The following is a 17,679-nucleotide window of genomic DNA, read 5'->3' on the forward strand; positions in this document are numbered from 1 at the left end:
TCATCTTGGTTGAATTTGCATTCTGTTCCATACTATCTTCTTTGGAAAGTCCCAGGAAACATATAGATAAAAGAGACTGGGCAGATACAGATAATGAAATAGTATTTGCATGAAAAATGTTACAGTTTTTATGGCTGGCTTTTTGCCTGTCAAATAAAATAATGTGTGTGTTGTTTCTTTAACAGACTAACTCAGAATTATCCCCATTACTTTAAATGAAATATGGGATGTTCATTGTTGAATTTCTTTCCTTGCTACATACCTTGATGCACAAAGAAATCAAAGGAATTTTTACCAATTCTGTTAAGTCAAACTCTGAATTTACAAAAGATAAATTAGTATTCAGAATCTTTTGGTTTACTGTTCTGTAGAAATTCCATTCCATGGATGATAATTAATGGAACTGAGAGGTCATTTTAATTATGTGTCATTTTTATAAGATCTTTTTTTTAGAGTTTTAAGAGGCTGAGAGAAAGAGTCAAAGGATATAATTCTACTTAACCACATAAATAGTAATCTTGTGGTTCCTTTCCAATTACTGTAGGATGGTGCTAGCTTCTTAGAGGGGTTTCAGGTGATATAATGATAACCTATCTTATTTCCAAATACTTTTTTGGCATTTCTAAAGGATTATCATTCTGTCCTTTTTAAAGCATTTCTGTACCAGGATCTTAAGACAAGATCCAATATAAGACATCTTTTGAAGACTTTATGGGCTCAACCTAACAGACCTTAGAATAAATGTCAACTGAAACCACCAGGGTTCCTAACGTCCAGGGCGCACCCACTCTAGGAATCCTAGGTATACAGAGTAGGAGTAAAGGAAGCAAACTAACACCCATAGAACTGCATTCTACAAGCATCATGCCCAGAGCTTTAGAAACATACTGTCTCATTGCATGATTAAAGCAAGTAAGAATAAAATGCAAATTTCAGGTTGCCTCAGATAAGGAACTGGTCTGGGAAATGTGCATTATACTTCTTAGCATCTGTTTTCCAAGAATCTTTTCTTTCATGTCCAATAAAGTTGGCAACTAGGATAATTAAGTGGCTGGATAAATATTTGAGAATCTTGATTTTCTAGTGTAAACAGGATTTCCTCAACTTCCATCATGGCCTATGTAATCCTTGGCCAGATGTAAGGCACTCATTTATGGGTCTATTATTTGGCTCTTTAGATACTTCTTCCAATTAAGAACATAGCTATGCATAAGAACTGTACTCCAAGGTTAGCTCAAAAATGGCATGATAGGATGAATGTAGAGGAACATTTATAGTCATTGTGTTAGCGAGTATTAACTGGGCATTACAAAGAATCTGTTCTGCTCCCACCCCTGTGTCAGGTTTTACACTTCTACTTTCCTGTCCTTAATATAAGCACACTAACTTTTGCAAAGAGGTGGGATTAATAATACTTATTATGTATTTAGTGCTATGTGCCAGGCATAATGTAAAATACTTCATACTACCCTGTGAGGCAGAAATTGTTATCCCCACTTTGCAGAAGAAAAACCAGCAGCCCAGAGAGAGGTTGTGATTTGAACAAAGTCAAAACCTAGATAGTGGCTGACATAGAATTTATACCAGGTCTGTCGCACCCCAAAGCCTGGGCTCTTAACCACAATGCTACGATTCTCTCTTATTTTCTTTCTTTCTTTGTTTAAATTGTGGAAAGAATACTTAACATAGAGATCTACCTTCTTAACGAAAGTTCAAGTGCACAACACAGCATTGTTAGCTGTAGGCACAATGTTGTGCAGCAGATCTCCATCACTTACTCATCTTGCATAACTGAGACTTTACACCCACTGAACTGCAATGCCCACTTCTCCCTTCCCCCGGTCCCTAACAGCCACCAGTCAACTCTCAAAGTCTCCCATTTTGTAATGATAGCTTTCAACTAGAGAACTCTTCCCAATCCATTTAATCCCCAGCCTCAGTACTCCTAGGAAACCTCCTCCTCCCATTATCTACCTTAAAGAAGGCTCTTTCCTGTTCCCTAGTTGGCTTTCCAATCATTTCCTCCTAATCTTCAAGGGTAAACAAAGCCAAAATGCTGGAATTAGAATCCCAAGTCTGTCAAGTACCAGCTGAGTGGCCTTGGGCAAATTACTTAACTTCTCTGGGCTTTAGTTTTCTTTACCGCAAAATTGGGATCCATGTAGGTAAAATTCCCCAGAAGCAAACTCTGAAACAATGATCCACATGAAAACTTGGATTTGTTAGAAAGTGTTCCCAGGAAAAAACAGAAGAGTGGAGAAGTGGAGCAGTGATGAGAAGGGAATATGATTTCAAGAGGAGTCCCACAGAAGAAAACCTTGATCTCATCAGGGAGCTTTGGAGATAGTGCAGGTCTTACCTCCAAGCCATCTTCATCAGGGACAAGGGAACGGAAGTGTTTATACTCCTATGCCTCTCAGCCATTGGTTCAGTGCCACACCAAAGAGACATAAAGTCCCAAATGACTATTTATAAACACAGACAAAGCAGGGTTCAGCAGCCTGGGGGAAGGTCTAAGTCTGACATGCAAGTGTTGGTTATTGGGGCTGAAAGTTCATTGGAAATGGTATACATAAAAAAGCTAAAGAGATCTGGGCAGAACACTGATACCAGCTGCCACAGGAGTAATAACAGTTCCTTCTCTGTTTCTGTGAGGGTTTTTATTGGTAAAATGCTTATGAGAATGCCTAGTTCATAGTAGGCACTATTAAATATATGTTACACGAAACAAATAAAAAGGCTAGAAGGTGATAATACGGAGAATCCATAAAACAGTAATAAAAAACATTTAAAAGAAACTCTAGATTCAAAGTCCGATCTTTTCTTCTTTTGGGAATGATCTTGCAAAGTACTCAGGCAGGTTATGTAGGTTCATCACCTCCAGGAGAAAGAAGAATGAGAATCCAGGGCATGGTAGCATGAAGCTCTGGAGGCATAATTCCCACTCCCTGACTCGGCTTAACTCTAACATACTGAGTTAAACTAAATAAATCAATTCAAGAGTTCCAAAATCACAACATAATATTGAGCTCTCTACCAAGGCTGAGGAAAGACCCTGAGTGGCCCTATGGGGACTGAAAGCAGCGTTTTCTCACCACAGCACCACCACAAGAGAAGTCACAGCAGCTGAAGTCACACAGGGAACCTTACACCTCTCACTGTCCTCTCACATCCTTTTGCCACCCTCCCAGCTTGTTCACATCCTTTGCCCTGAAGCCCAGTTCTAATGCTAACTCTTCTAGCAATTCACCCCTAATTCCTCCACACCCAGCTATGAGATAGCAGCTTTCTGTCCTTGGAATGGCCACTGTACTTTAAAGGAAAAATAAATTATGAAATGTGTCTCATTTACCTGCAGTTAGAGTGGAATTTTCTCCAAATACTTGCAATGATCTCTGCTTGTAGACAGTTCCTTCTTAAAGAAAAGCACTATGTTTTATTTATTATTCTACACCACCAGGTATCTAGCATTATAGGAGAATCAAATGATTTTAATTTCTTAGAAAAATTTGTAATTGGAGAAGAATGTTGAAAGCAAGTTCGTACCAACATATCAAACAAACTCTACTGTCACAATTATGGCCTACAGTACCTCCACTAATAGTAGTAATCTTAATACTCATATTCAAACCCTATAGTCTAAAACTTCTTGTAAAAGTTATCTTTCCTCACCTAGAAGCAGTCAAACTCCAAATGGTGCTGCAGACAGAATCACGCATGAACATACTCTTCTTCTAAGGATCTTCAGATCAACCTCAGGAGGAGCCCTAGCCGCTGTCCCCAACACAACACCCCTTTTCAGCAGAAAGTAGCCAGAAAGAGTTGTCGTCCAAAGCCCCCAATAGCAGTTAGAGTTACCACTCCAAGGGGGTAAATAATAAAGGAGTTAAAAAGAAATTATTTAGGCAGACAGTGAGGGTAAGGAAGTCCTTAGGAAGGTTTTCCTTTTAATGAAAAGCAGCCCCCCAAATCATTTCTTTTCTAACAAAAGAAGCCTGTAAAATCGAGCTGCAGACATAAATAAGCAAGCTGGAAGCTTTCATAGGTGAATGCCGTCAGCTGTGCCAATAGGAAAAGATACCTGAAGGCCAGGCAATGTTCAACATGGCGGTCCATCTTCCGTTTCGTTTGTCAACCACATGTACAGTGAGGAACAGACAACATGACGCCAGCCAGGTAGAGAACCCATCTGCATAATAAAAAATTATGGTGGGATGGCCAGCTTCCTCACGTGCTATGCAAATGTCACACCTGCTCGGACCAATCTCTTGAGCACTATGTAAATCAGATACCACCTCTTCAAGCTTGTCTATAAAATCCCATGCATTTCATCATGAACTGGAAGACCTACTCAGGTGCCCCTCTCTCTGCAGGAGAGATAGTTATTCTCTTTTCTCTTTCTTTTGTCTGTTAAACCTCTACTCTTAAATTCACTTCTTGCATGTCCACGTCCTCGATTCCCTTGGTATGAGACAACAAACCTTGGGTATTTACCTCAAACAACAATGCCACTTCGTTACTTTGAAAGACACATAAATTACCCTTATATCTAAGGTTATTGTCCTGGTCTCAAATCTTACTCAAAATCCAAGAATGGCTGTGTCCAAGGAGTGGATTATTACCCCTGTGAAGTGATTTGAACAAGGAGACCTCACTCCTCCAAGGCTGCCAACCAATATGGTAACATTCCCAAAGAAGTAGGTTAAGGCATTAAAAGAGATCACAGCTGTGATTCAGAATTTATTCGTTTCCTAATATGAAGCCACACCCCACTGGTGGTCTCCAAAATGATTTTAGGTGGCCTATACATAGCCATTTTTTAAATTTGAGCAGTGATATACTAATATATCAAAATATAATTGTTATCTATAGGCTACCTAAAATCATTTTAGAGACCAAATGATTTGTATATTAGAATATGCAAATGTATGTGTCTGTATGTGTGTGTGTGTGTGTGTGTGTGTGTATATATATATTTCAAACCTGTAATTTTCAAATCCATTCTTTCAGAGATTATAAGAACAAGTCGATTCAAATCTACTAGATATGCATATATAGAGCAAAACTTGTAAAGGGGGCATTGGAGATAATTAAAGTTTGAGAAATATTGATATAGTGAAAATTACATTTGAGTTATAATGGAAGACCCAGATTCAAATCCTGTGGCAAAAATAAAATCCATATGAGTGAGCAAGTCACTTACCTTATCTGAGTTTCAGTGTTCAGTAAGATAAAGTTTTTATAGCCTGTGTTTTTAAATATCTGTTAAATGTAAATGTCCTGTCTATGGTGGACACACATATTCCCTTATCACTAATTTCATCTTAGTGCAAAAGAGTTTATCATAGGATTTGTTCTGCCATCTAGCTGGGTCCTAGAGAACTCTCACAAAAGCCGGGTGCATTTGTATGTGGAAATCTAAAAACATGAAAAATTTAGGACCTAACTGGGAGGTGGAGGGAGTCAGTCTAAAATAAGACCAAAGTCTTAGGTAAAGATAAAGGTGCAAAGACCATATAAAAGATGGAGGTGAGGTGAGTAAAGATGACTTTCATCTAATTTACAATTTGACTAAAAGCCGCCAAAACTACAGTGGTGGCTCACACATGTAATCTCAGTATTTTAGGAGGCCAAGGCAGGTGGACTGCCTGAGCCTAGGAGTTTGAGACCCACGTGGGTAACATAATAAGACCCCATCTTTACAAAAAAAAAAAAAACAAAAATTAGCTGGGCCTCATAATGCATGCCTGTAGTCCTAGCTACTCAGGAGATTAAAGTGAGAGGATCACTGGCACCCAGCAGGTTGAGGCTACAGTGAGCTGAGGTACCCATTGCACTCCAGCTTGGACAACACAGCAAGACCGTGTCTCAAAAAAAAATCACATATATATATACACACACACATATATACATATACACACACACACACATATATATATATATATATATATATCACTTTATATTTCTCTTGATAGCAAATGTGATCCTTTAAGCAAGCAAGACAAACCTTAGGGGAAAGATGGAGTGACTTAAAAATAAATAAGAAATTATCCTGAGAAGATAAAGTTGTTTCTGAAATTATATTATGTCCAATCTATATTAATAGCTTTTATAAACCTAGATGTGCTCTTGTATAGTCCCACTTTGGAAACTTACTTCTCTGAGCTTGAATTTAACAATGAAGGACTTGACATCTGCCACCCTGAGTCTCAGTGTCCTGTGACTGGTGCACCCAGACTAGCTCTGACCTACTGTAAGAAGGACATATGCTGGAGTCTGTGTTGTGATGTCACGGTGGCTTTAGACTAAACAAGCCATATTCCTCATCCAGAGGCCACCCCACGTGCCCTCCCACCCCACCTTCTGACCTGCACTAGAACACCCCATGGATTTAGGAGCCACTGATAAGGTTATAACTTCCCCCATTGAATAAAATAAATGGACTCAGGAAGGAATAAAACCCAAGGTCTCCCCTTCACCAGCATCACTCAGAACCACCTCACTCCTCAGGGGCCAAAGAAGTGCTGAATAAAATGAAAAGGTATCATATGTCTTTAGCAAGAAAATCAGATTCTATTAGAAAGAGAGAGAGACAGAGAGAGAACTCAAAGTGTATTTAGAGCCATGGTCTTGTTACTCCCAAACAGGATTAAATCTACTACATATGAGACATCTTCCATCATTTGGCAAGTGCTTCAGAGATGCAGTAGGCATCTTCAGAAAGACATTTAAAATTCACTACCAAAGCTCTACATTAAAGACAACCATTCTGTTCACTTTGTGCAGATTTCTCAAGAAAATGTGGTCTACTTCAAATCACAGAAGAGGATTTATACAATTTCCCCAAAGAGAGAAGGAACAGTTATTAATCTTTGCACAAATATGCTAAGGCTAGAGAATTTCTGTTACTTCCTGGATTTACATAATGGTCCCCTAAATTCTGGGGATCAGGGAAAGAAAAATTAGGTTGGCCAAATAGCAGGGGGAAGTCTTTCCCTGCCAGCAACTCCATTTCAGAGAATTATGATTCATCGTGTATCAAACTAATCATGGCAATTTAGGACAGAGTAAACTCATAATTCTGTGTGTAGAAGGCAAGGCTGCACTGTCTTAAACATCTGTATTAAACATCTTCATACCATGGTTACTATGAAAAGACTGGGTCTTTGCCCTTAGCTTGCTAACTCCAATATATAAGACAAACAGTACTCGTGTCCATTAAATACAGGTGAAAGTGACATATTAAGAAACGCACAGAAAACCTACAACTTAAAAGCAAATGTTGATGGTTTAGGTAGATTTGAGGTTGCTTTCTTGTGCATTCCTATGAAGACAATAAGACATTTTTGAAGTAACAGAGGGTGAGTTACAGTAAGAAAGGAAAAGCAGGAGAGAAAATGGCAGGAGATAAAGATAGCAAAGAGGTGAAAAGCAGAAAGCAATTTTTTAAAAAGCAGACAGCAATTTCTTTATTCTCTTCCTATATATTTTTGTGTTCCAAATTTAATTTGTCTTATTCCATATATTTATGGGGACCTTTTTTGGTTTCTGAAATATTTTTATCACCTCCACCATGGGAAAAAATATGCATCATAGTACTAGAAATGCAGCTGAAGGAATCACAGGATAAGCTTGTTTACTATTGGACCCCAGCAACCCAAGCTGGTAACCTCTTACCAAATCCAGCTCTTGGGTTTTCTTGTGGTTCCGGTACTATTTCAAAAATATCTTTATTTGTAGCTTCTAAGTTATTAACTAAATCTACCCTGTAAAACTCTATTTCTCCAACATTACCATTCCCTTAGAAACAGCGTTGCTAGGTAAAATACAAGATGCCTGGTTACAGTTAAATTTCAGATAAACAACTAAATTTTTAGTATATGTCCCAAATATTGCATGGGGAAAAGCATCCTGGTTTTTATTTTTTGTACTGTTTTAGTTTCACTTGGTTTGGTTCTTGCTAGATCTGAAAACCCTGCTTAGAAGACAAACTTAACTCATCATGATAAAATTACACTGAGTGCTGAGTGGCTTGGGCAAGGTTGGAATAGAAGTTTGAAGAGTCAGGGGCCAGATGTAAGAATATGATTGATGTTTACAGTAGGACAAAAACATGTTTTCTACTATTACATATACCCTCAATACTGCACTTCCGACACCAGATGTGAGGGCTAGGCATTGTTCTATACCAACAATTCTCTGTGGATACCAATCAGGCGCCCTACATTCAACTCAGTTCTGGCACTAGCAGGAGTTAGCACAGACGCCACAGGCTGAGAGCTCAGTCTCACAAGACTGCCCCCAGTTTCAGATACCAATCACGAGTTCTAGATTGTTACCCGTGCTTCTGACCAACCAGCTAGAAACCGGAGGTTCCCACAACCTCCTTGAGTTTGATCATTTGCTAAAGCAGCTCACAGAATTCAGGACAATTCTTACTATTACCCACTTGCTATAAAGCTACATAACTCAAGAACAGCCAGATGGAAGAGATGCATAAGGTAAGGTATGTGGGGAGTGGTGCAGAGCTTCTACGCCCTTAGAAGTTTGTTCCCTACAAATCTCATGTTGAAATGTGATCCCCAGTGTTGGAGGTGGGGCCCAGTGGGAGGTGTTGGATCACGGGGGTGGATTCCTCATGAGTTACTTAGTGCCATCCCCTTGGAGATAAGTGACTTCTTGCTCTGTTAGTTTACATGAGGGCTAGTTGTTTAAAAGGAGCTTGTCACTCTCTCCTCTCTCTCTTGCTCCCTCTCTTGCCATGTGAGAGGGCAGCTCCCTCTTCACTTATCACCATGATTGGAAGCTGCCTGAGGCCTCACCAGGAACAGATGCCGGTACCACGCTTCCTGTATAGGCTGCAGAACTATGAACCACAAGAAACCTCTTTCCTTTATAAATTACCCAGTCTCAGGTATTCCTTTATAGTGATGCAAATGAATTAACACACTGGTATTCTACCCTGCACATGTACCACAACCCAGAAGCTCTGTCAACCCAGTCCTTTTGGATTTTTATGAAGTCTCCATTACTTAGGCATGATTGATTAAATGAGTGGCGACTGGCAATCAATTCAACTTTTAACCCCTCTCTCTCCCCTAAAATAAGGGATGAGGCTGAAAGTTCCAACGCTCTAACTACAGGGTTGGTTCCCCAGGCAACCAGCCCTCATTCTGAGGCCCTTCAGGATCCTGAGCTGTCAATCATCGCATTAGCATACAAAGAGACACTTATCAGTTCAGATGTTCCCAGGGTTTTAGGAGCTGTGTGTCAGGAAACTGGGTCAAGACCAAAATATATTATTTATGATATCCAGTATTAGAGTTTCTGAATGAGTTGAGAACCAAAATTTACAAACCTCCCAGACAGGGAGGATATCTGATATTTTTACAACAAACTCTCAATTTTCCACTTAAGTTTTTTTTTTGTTTTCGTGACGCAGACTCAGAGAAACGTGTAAGGAGAGAGAGATCTTGGAGAAGACAGGATGAGGATATAAATCAGACCAGAAAGGGCCGAGGTTTCCTCGGAAAAAAAAAAAGAGAAAGAATGGATAAAGTAGGAAAGAGCAGGGGGTAGAAAAGAGTGGTGAGGGCTTGGTTTTCAAACTGTTTATTTTTTTCTTTTGCAATAAGGAGAGAACTTTAAGATGTTTTGATGAGTATACAGATGTATTTTCTTCCTACTCACAGGCTTTGGGAGAGACATCAGTAAAGACTAAATGATTCTTTTTTTTTTTTTTCCACTTTAAATTCTGGAATACACGTGCGAAACGTTTAGGTTTGTTACATACGTATACATGTGCCACGGTGGTTTGCTGCACCTATCAACCCGTCATCCAGGTTTTAAGCCCCACGTATATTAGGTATTTGTCCTAATGCTCTCCCTCCCCTTGTCCCCCACCCCATAACAGGCCCCAGTGTGTGTTGTGCCCCTTCCTGTGTCCATGTGTTCTCATTATTCAACTCCCACCTATGAGTGAGAATATGCAGTGTTTGGTTTTCTGTTCCTGTGTTAGTTTGCTGAGAATGATGGCTTCTACCTTCACCCATGTCCCTGCAATGGACACGATCACATTCTTTTTATGGCTGCATAGTATCCCATGGTGTATATGTACCACATTTTCTTTATCCGATCTATCACTGATGGGCATTTTGGTTGTTCCTAAGTCTTTGCTATTGTAAATAGTGCTGCAATAAACATACGTGTGCATGTGTCTTTATAGCAGAATGATTTATAATCCTTTGGGTATATATCCAATAAGACTAAATGATTCTTAACTACTTTTTGCCAAGTATGTTTCTTTGAAAGTGATACCACATGGAGACTGTGCAATGTAGAATTCCACTTACATATTAGGGTTACACACAGGCTCATACACTGTGGACTGACAGAAAACTGAATGAGATTAGAAACAGGTCCTTATCCTCCCCTACTCTACAATCCACATATATCCTTGTATGTCTCCCCAGGTTTGCAGGTTTATCATGGGTGCAAGACCCCATGAAAATAAGAAACACATTCACACTTCTCTAGGAGAAAAAAAAATTATTTTACAAAACTCATTCATGACAGAAAGGTAATTCGGAAAATGCCAACAATAAAGCAATGTTCAATTTGAAAGACACTCTTTCTGATTTCTCCAATCTTCCCTCCTCCTCCCCCATATCAAGAAGGCCAGACTTAGGACAAAGTTTCACCTCACTTATTTTCACATGAACTTCAAGTTTGCTGTGACCCTAATTAAGTTGGTGTGATGCATACATAGATAGGACTTTTTAAAATGCACTGCTAGTAAGTGGCTCTTCTTATTCTTTCCCACCTCTCAATTACATACTATTATTCCATTCCATTTATTATTTACATATGTACTCTAACATCATTATTCAGTTCTAACTAACAGACATGAATAAAATGTTCATAAAGTGATCATAGCTGTATTAGTCCACTTTCACACTGCTATAAAGAGCTTCCTGAGACTGGGTAATTTATAAAGGAAAGAGATTTAATTGACTTACAGTTCCACATGGCTTGGGAGCCCTCAGGAAACTTATAATCATGGCAAAAGGGGAAACAGGCACGTCTTACATGGTGGCAGGCAAGAGACAGAAAGCATGTGTCAGTGCAGGAAAAACTATCATTTATAAAACCACTGGATCTTATGATAATTCACCATCATGAGAAGAGTATAGGGGAAACTGCCCCCATAATCCAATCATTTCCCTCCAGATCTCTCCCTAAACACCCAGGGATTACAATTCAAGATGAGATTTGAGTGGGTACATAAAGCCTAACCATATCAATAGCCCACTATGAACCTCTTCACACTGCACCTCTTTAGCATGTGGCTGTAAGAGATGGAACTAAAGGAGAAGAAAAGGGGGAGGAATTGCCAGGAAGTGTCTGGGGCCTCCCTCTGTGCCTGCTTCGGTATGGAGCCACTTCCCCAGTTTATTTTATTTCTGTATCACAGAGTAAGCATGATAGACCAGGGAACCACAGCAGGATGAAGGGTCAGAGGAAAGGAAAACCCTAGCCATGCTGTCATACTTCCTTGTTCTGATAACCAAGCCCTCCAAATGACAAAGTTAACTAGAATTAAATGGAAAAAGATTTTTTTTAAGTTGCAGGTCAATTTTCCTTTTAAAAATCAGAACAGATCACATACGGACTTGAAAAAATACACTAATATAATATTTTGTAGGTACCATCAATATCAACAACCATATTGATTTTTTTTTTTTTTTTAGCACATCACATCTGGTAGTTGGACAACAAAAAATCAGCTTGACAGCGAGAGAGAGAGAGAGAGAGAGAGAGATGGGAAAATGCAGAAACATTTATACAATTATCTGATACAATAATTTCTGGTATAATTAGAACCTTGTGAAAATTAACATTGACACAAGCAAGGCTGCAAATATTTCATTAAGACAGCAACAGTTCATTCTTTTTAATGTTCATTATTTTCCCTAATGTAACACTATCCAGTTCATGTTGACCTGTTATAGGTGAAGTCCAATCCTACTGCCAGAAATAGTTTACATGTCTACTTCTCAGAAGTATAGAAAATGAGAGGAATGGAGAAATGAAAAAGATAGAATTGAGTCCCTGAGGGAAAAAAACACAGTCTACAAATGAGCCAGAAAAAGCCAGGAAGGGGCAGGAGGTTAGTCACTGGGTTTTAAAAAATGATCATTATACTCCTGACAAAAATAGCAACAAGAGGAAAGGTTTTCAGATATCAAGTTGAAAGTGAATTATAAATAGCTGAACAATATTATTAAATCCTGATTATCCTCAGGAGAAAGCACAGCTCTTCTGTCCATAAATACAGTGCTGGGAGAGCAGTAGAGAGGCACTCATGGTTAGGAGAGACTTTAGCTAGGAGGGTAAACTCTAAAGTTTTTCTATGTTCAAGCCCTCATTCCTGGCCATTCTCAGGGTATCAGTGTCTTTCCTGAGCATTCTTTGTGTGCTTAGACAGAATTTAAGAAATAGAACCAGGGAATGCGTTCATCGAATTCCAGTCTCACTTGGTATTAATATTTTTATATGATTAAGGAAAGCTAAGCATCAGATGCCATTGCAGACACACGATCCAGATGGTGACCCTGTAAAGCCACTACCTGCTTGCAAGCCTGTCTCTGCACTTCTGTTGAGAAACAAAATGCCATTTCCTTTAGTGCCTGTCTCGTAAATAATCACCGCTCCCCAAACAGCCATTCCCCAAATGACAAGAACCATCCTGTGGCCTTCTCCGCTCTCCAACCTGGCCTGGCCTCATTGTGCCTTGGAACTCTGTCCTCCCTCCTCACTCAAAAGGTACATGATTTGTATCTTACTCCCACAACAGAGTGATCCAAGATGACCACAGGCAGGGACTTTTAATGGGGTAAGTGGCTCTTACCTGTCCCAGGTTACATTTGCATTCTAAAATGTGTTCATGTGTTCTGGCAATTTCAGTGGTCAGGAGGTGTGTTGGGGAGGTGGCTGTGGAGCATTTGCTGGCATTTCAAAAAACTACCTCGTGGATGAATGCCAATCCAATCTTATAAGAGATGGCTTGTGTTTAGAGATGTTTCTCAGAGGCCTGGGGAGGAAAACAAGCTCACAAGTGGCTTAGAAAGCAGCAGCTCCACATGGAATTAATATGACCATATAATTGGTCAATTTCATTCCAGGATTTTTTGCAGAAAACCCAGCTGCCTTCGAGTGCTATGCTTTGGGCCACTTCTAGGAGAGATGATGCCCTTCCAGTAGGAAGAAGATTGTGGAGTTTCTCCATCTCTACCTGAACATTTCTCCCACATGAAGCTGGTTACTGGGACCTCTCTCAAAAGTTATTCTTTCATCATTTCCTCCCTCCTCTCCTCCTTTCTTTCTCCATCTATCCATCAATCCAAGAAAGCTATGATGATAACTGGAAGCCTGTGGTAGGGGGGTCAGCTGTAAGAGGCCTTTCCTGTCTTGCTATAAACAAACACCTGAGGCTGGGTAATTTATAAAGAAAAGAGGTTTAATTGGCTCATGGTTCTACAGGCTTCACGGGAAGCATGACACCAGCATTTGTTTGGCTTTTGAGGAAGCTACAGGGAGCTTACAATCATGGCAGAAGGTAAAGGGGGAGCAGGCATCTCCCATGGTGATAGCATGAGGAAGAGAGAGGGGGGAAGATGCCACATACTTTTAAACAACTAGATCTTGAACAAACTATCATGAGGACAGCACCAAAAGTTTGGTGTTAAACCATTCATAAGAAATCCAACCCCAGGAACCAACCACCTCCCACCAGGACCCACCTTCAACATAGGGGATTACAGTTCAACATGAGATTTAGAGGGTGCAACATCCAAACTATATCAGCAGCACTGAACAAGCCAGACAAGGTTGCTGCCCTCATGGAGTTTACATTCTAATCCCAAGGGGAGGCCCCCAAAAAATTACAAAGTATGTGGACATAAAACAAATAAACAAGGCAATATGATGTGAAAGAAACTGGAAGAAGGGGTAACCATTTTCAAGAGTGTGGTTAGGAAGGGCATCTTTAAGGAAGTAAGATGTTAGCTGAGACACAAAGGAAGAGAAGCAGTCGATCATAGGGGGAACTGAAAAAAATGTTTGAGAAGATACAGCTTGTGACAAACTTTTTGAAGTAGAAATGGTTTGACGTGTTCAAGCAACAGAGAGCAGAACAATTGCTTGGAGCACGGTGAGACAGAGGTGCATGTAAGGTAGAGGGTTTCAATGAAAGGGAGCCCATGGAACCTTGTAGAACTGGAAAAGCATATAGATATTATTCTCAGAGTCATGGGGAGCCACTGGAAGACGTTAAAGTGGGGAATGGCAAAATGGGATTTGCACTTTTAAAAATATCCCTCTATCTAATCTATGGAGGAGAAGCTGGGGAAGGGCAGGGAATCATTAGGTGGAAACGACCTGGAAATGACTGTTCAGTTGTGTGTGGTGGGGGGAGGCGGGAGGCAGGGGGTTGTAGCAGAGGGAACAAAGGCTTGGCTTAAGTGTGCCCTGGAGAGGGACAGAAGATTGAGGGAGAAAAGCATGAAATTAGTTTTGGATGTGTTAATTCAGAGATGTCTATGCAGAACTCAGAAACTCATAGTTAAAGAAACTAGTCTGGGCAAGGCACTGTGTCACACACCTGCAATCCCAGCACTTTGGGAGGCCTAAACAGTGAATCACCTGAACTTAGGAATTCAAGACCAGCCTGGGCAACATGATGAAATGCCCATCTCTAAAAAAAAAAAAAAAAAAAAAAAAAAAAAAAAAATTTGCCAGGTGCCATGGCATGCACCTGTAATTCCAGCTACTTGAGAGGCTGAGGCACAAGAATTGCTTGAACCTGGGAGGTAGCGGCTGCAGTGAGCCAAGACTGTGCCCCTGCACTCCAGTCTGGGTGACAGAGCAAGACCCTCTCTCAAAAAAAAGAAAAAAAAAAGAGTCTGAAGTGTAGGGAGGGATTGGAACTGGAAGCCTCCTTCTATATAACCACCAAGATTTCTGGGAACCTGCCAGGATGTCTTAAGCAACCTGCTATGTACCAGATGCAATAGCGATAGAAATGCTGAGAAGCTAAGCAATATGGTTTGGATCTCTCCCCACCCAAGTCCCAAGTCTCGTGTCAAATCGTAGTCCCCAGTGTTGGAGGTGGGGTCTAGTGGGAGGTGGTTGGATCATGGGGGCAGATCCTTCATGAATGGTTTAGCACCATTCTCTCCATGTTGTTCTCATGATAGCGAGTGGGTGAGTTATCGTGAGATCTGGTTTCTTAAAAGTGTATAGCCACCTACCCTCTCTCTCTCAGCTCCTGCTCCTGCCATGTAAGATGCCTGGCTCCCCTTCACCTTCCGCTGTGATTGAAAACTCCCTGAGGCCTCCCCAGAAGCAGATGCTGCCATACTTCCTGTACAGCCCAGGCAATCATGAATCAATTAAACCTCTTTTCTTCATAAATTACCCAGTCTCAGGTATTTATTTATAGCAGGGTGAGAACGGACTAATGCACCAAGGATGTAGTAGTAATGTCTCAAATAACACACACATATTTAAAAGTACATAGAATGTGTTGAATGCTAAGTGAATTGTACAGAAAACAAAAAACAAAGAAGAGCTGATTAGGAGGCCATAGTGTCACTGTGCAAGGAGAAGCATGCATGAAATTTAGTAAACCTGAGTTTTATTCTTAGCCCCTTGCTGGCTGGGTAAACTTGAGCAATTCTTTTAGGCTCCCTAAGCCTTGATCTCTTCATGCTAAAATGGGCACTCAACCGCCATCCCCGGGTGTTGATACAATGTACAATAGAACATGTTTTGCCGGCATAAGACTGGCATCTACTGGGGAGGGGAGCAATCCAGCAGAGTTCCCAGAAGAGGTTGGGTTTAGGATGGGCCTTGAAGAACAGCCAAAGTTGAGGACAACAAAGAGGAAAAATGAAGGCAGTAAGTTCCCCCTGTGGCAACCTGATTTTTGAAACTCAATGTATTAATCTTTGAAATGGGTCTCAAATAAATTTAGATAAGTGATTGTGTCTTCTTCAAAATGAAAGAAAAAAATGACAATTTGCTTTCAGTATCATCCAGTGTACCAGGAGTCACCATGAAAAGAATTTCAGCCCACTATGGCATAATATAAATGTTCATTATAGAATTATATAAAAAATACATATAGTTACACAGAGAGACTATATATAATTACACATATAGGGAGACTATACATACATATACATACATGTATACATACTATACATGTGTAACTATAGTTACACATATAGAACATATACATTATACATATATAGTTAATATGTTTAAAAAATATAAATACATTTAAGGCTCAATACATCACTGTATAAGTTCTGATATGGTTTGACTGTGTCCCCACCCAAATCTCATCTTGTATTGTAGCTCCCATAATCCCCACATGTCATGGGAGGGACCCTGTGGGAGGTAATTGAATCACGAGGGTGGGTTTTCCCATGTTGTTCTCATGATAGTAAATTAGTCTTATGAGATCTGATGGTTTTATGAAAGGGAGTTCCCCCACACATGCTCTCTTGCCTGCCACCATGTGAGACATGACTTTGCTCCTCATTTGCCTTCTACCATGATTGTGAGGCCTCCCCAGTCATATGGAACTGTGAATCCATTAAATGTCTTTCCTTTATAAACTACCCAGTCTTGGGTATGTTTTCATTAGCAGTATGAGAACAGACTAATATAACTTCTCAATATAGCCCTAGTATAAATGCAAAGAATAAAAACTCTTTGTATTTCTTGGAGGTCAGAGTGAACTTGGCCGTTTGAATACAGTAAAATGTGAAGGTTATAAGATACAGGTGGCTCTTTTTCAGGATCATCCCTGTAGCATACAGTTTTAATTTGCCAACCTCCTTTTATAAGTATTTGCACAATGATTTACAACTTGAGGGCAATTATCATCCTGAGAAAGAAGCCCCCATCTGGACATTCTACACTAAGTGACATGAGGGTTGTTTCTGGGACTGTAGAGATGAAAATATCATAACACTCTCCCTGGCTCTGCAAGAAAAATATTTTGCTAGGCACAATAATGAAAGCACTGTTTATTTGAAACCAGTCTATAGAAAACCTGCAGAAGATTTAATTAAGGTTATAGCATAGAATTTAAATGTTATCAACCCTAGCAACATTAAAATTACAGTGCATCTATTAGAAACTGGAAGGATGGGAAGATCGTTGGTATAGGGAACTGTTCCATCCATTAGGGCTTCATAATATTATTTGATTTTTAATCAAAGTTCTTATGACTATATATAATCATGTATATTATTTTAAAATTAAATATAATAGAAAAACAAATTCTTGCTGAAGTGAACATCACCTTTGTATAGTCAGTGGTCATGCTTCCTAACCTACACAATCCTATTTTTCTTCTGTAAGCAGAATACATCTGTGTATTTTATATATCTGTGGAATGGCCACAACTGCGACCTCTGTTTAGCACTACTGAGGCAGACTATTTGTACCCTCTAGTAGAGTATCTCAAAGTGTGATCCATGGACCACCTGCCACAGAATCACCTGGGGCCACTGTTTATTAAATAATAATACCACCACCACCTTCTTAGACACTATTTGAAACTGACAGATTTCTATGGCGGAATCCATACCTTTAACAAACTCC

The sequence above is a fragment of the Symphalangus syndactylus genome, chromosome 21, assembly GCF_028878055.3.
Source record: "Symphalangus syndactylus isolate Jambi chromosome 21, NHGRI_mSymSyn1-v2.1_pri, whole genome shotgun sequence".
NCBI lineage: Eukaryota > Metazoa > Chordata > Mammalia > Primates > Hylobatidae > Symphalangus > Symphalangus syndactylus.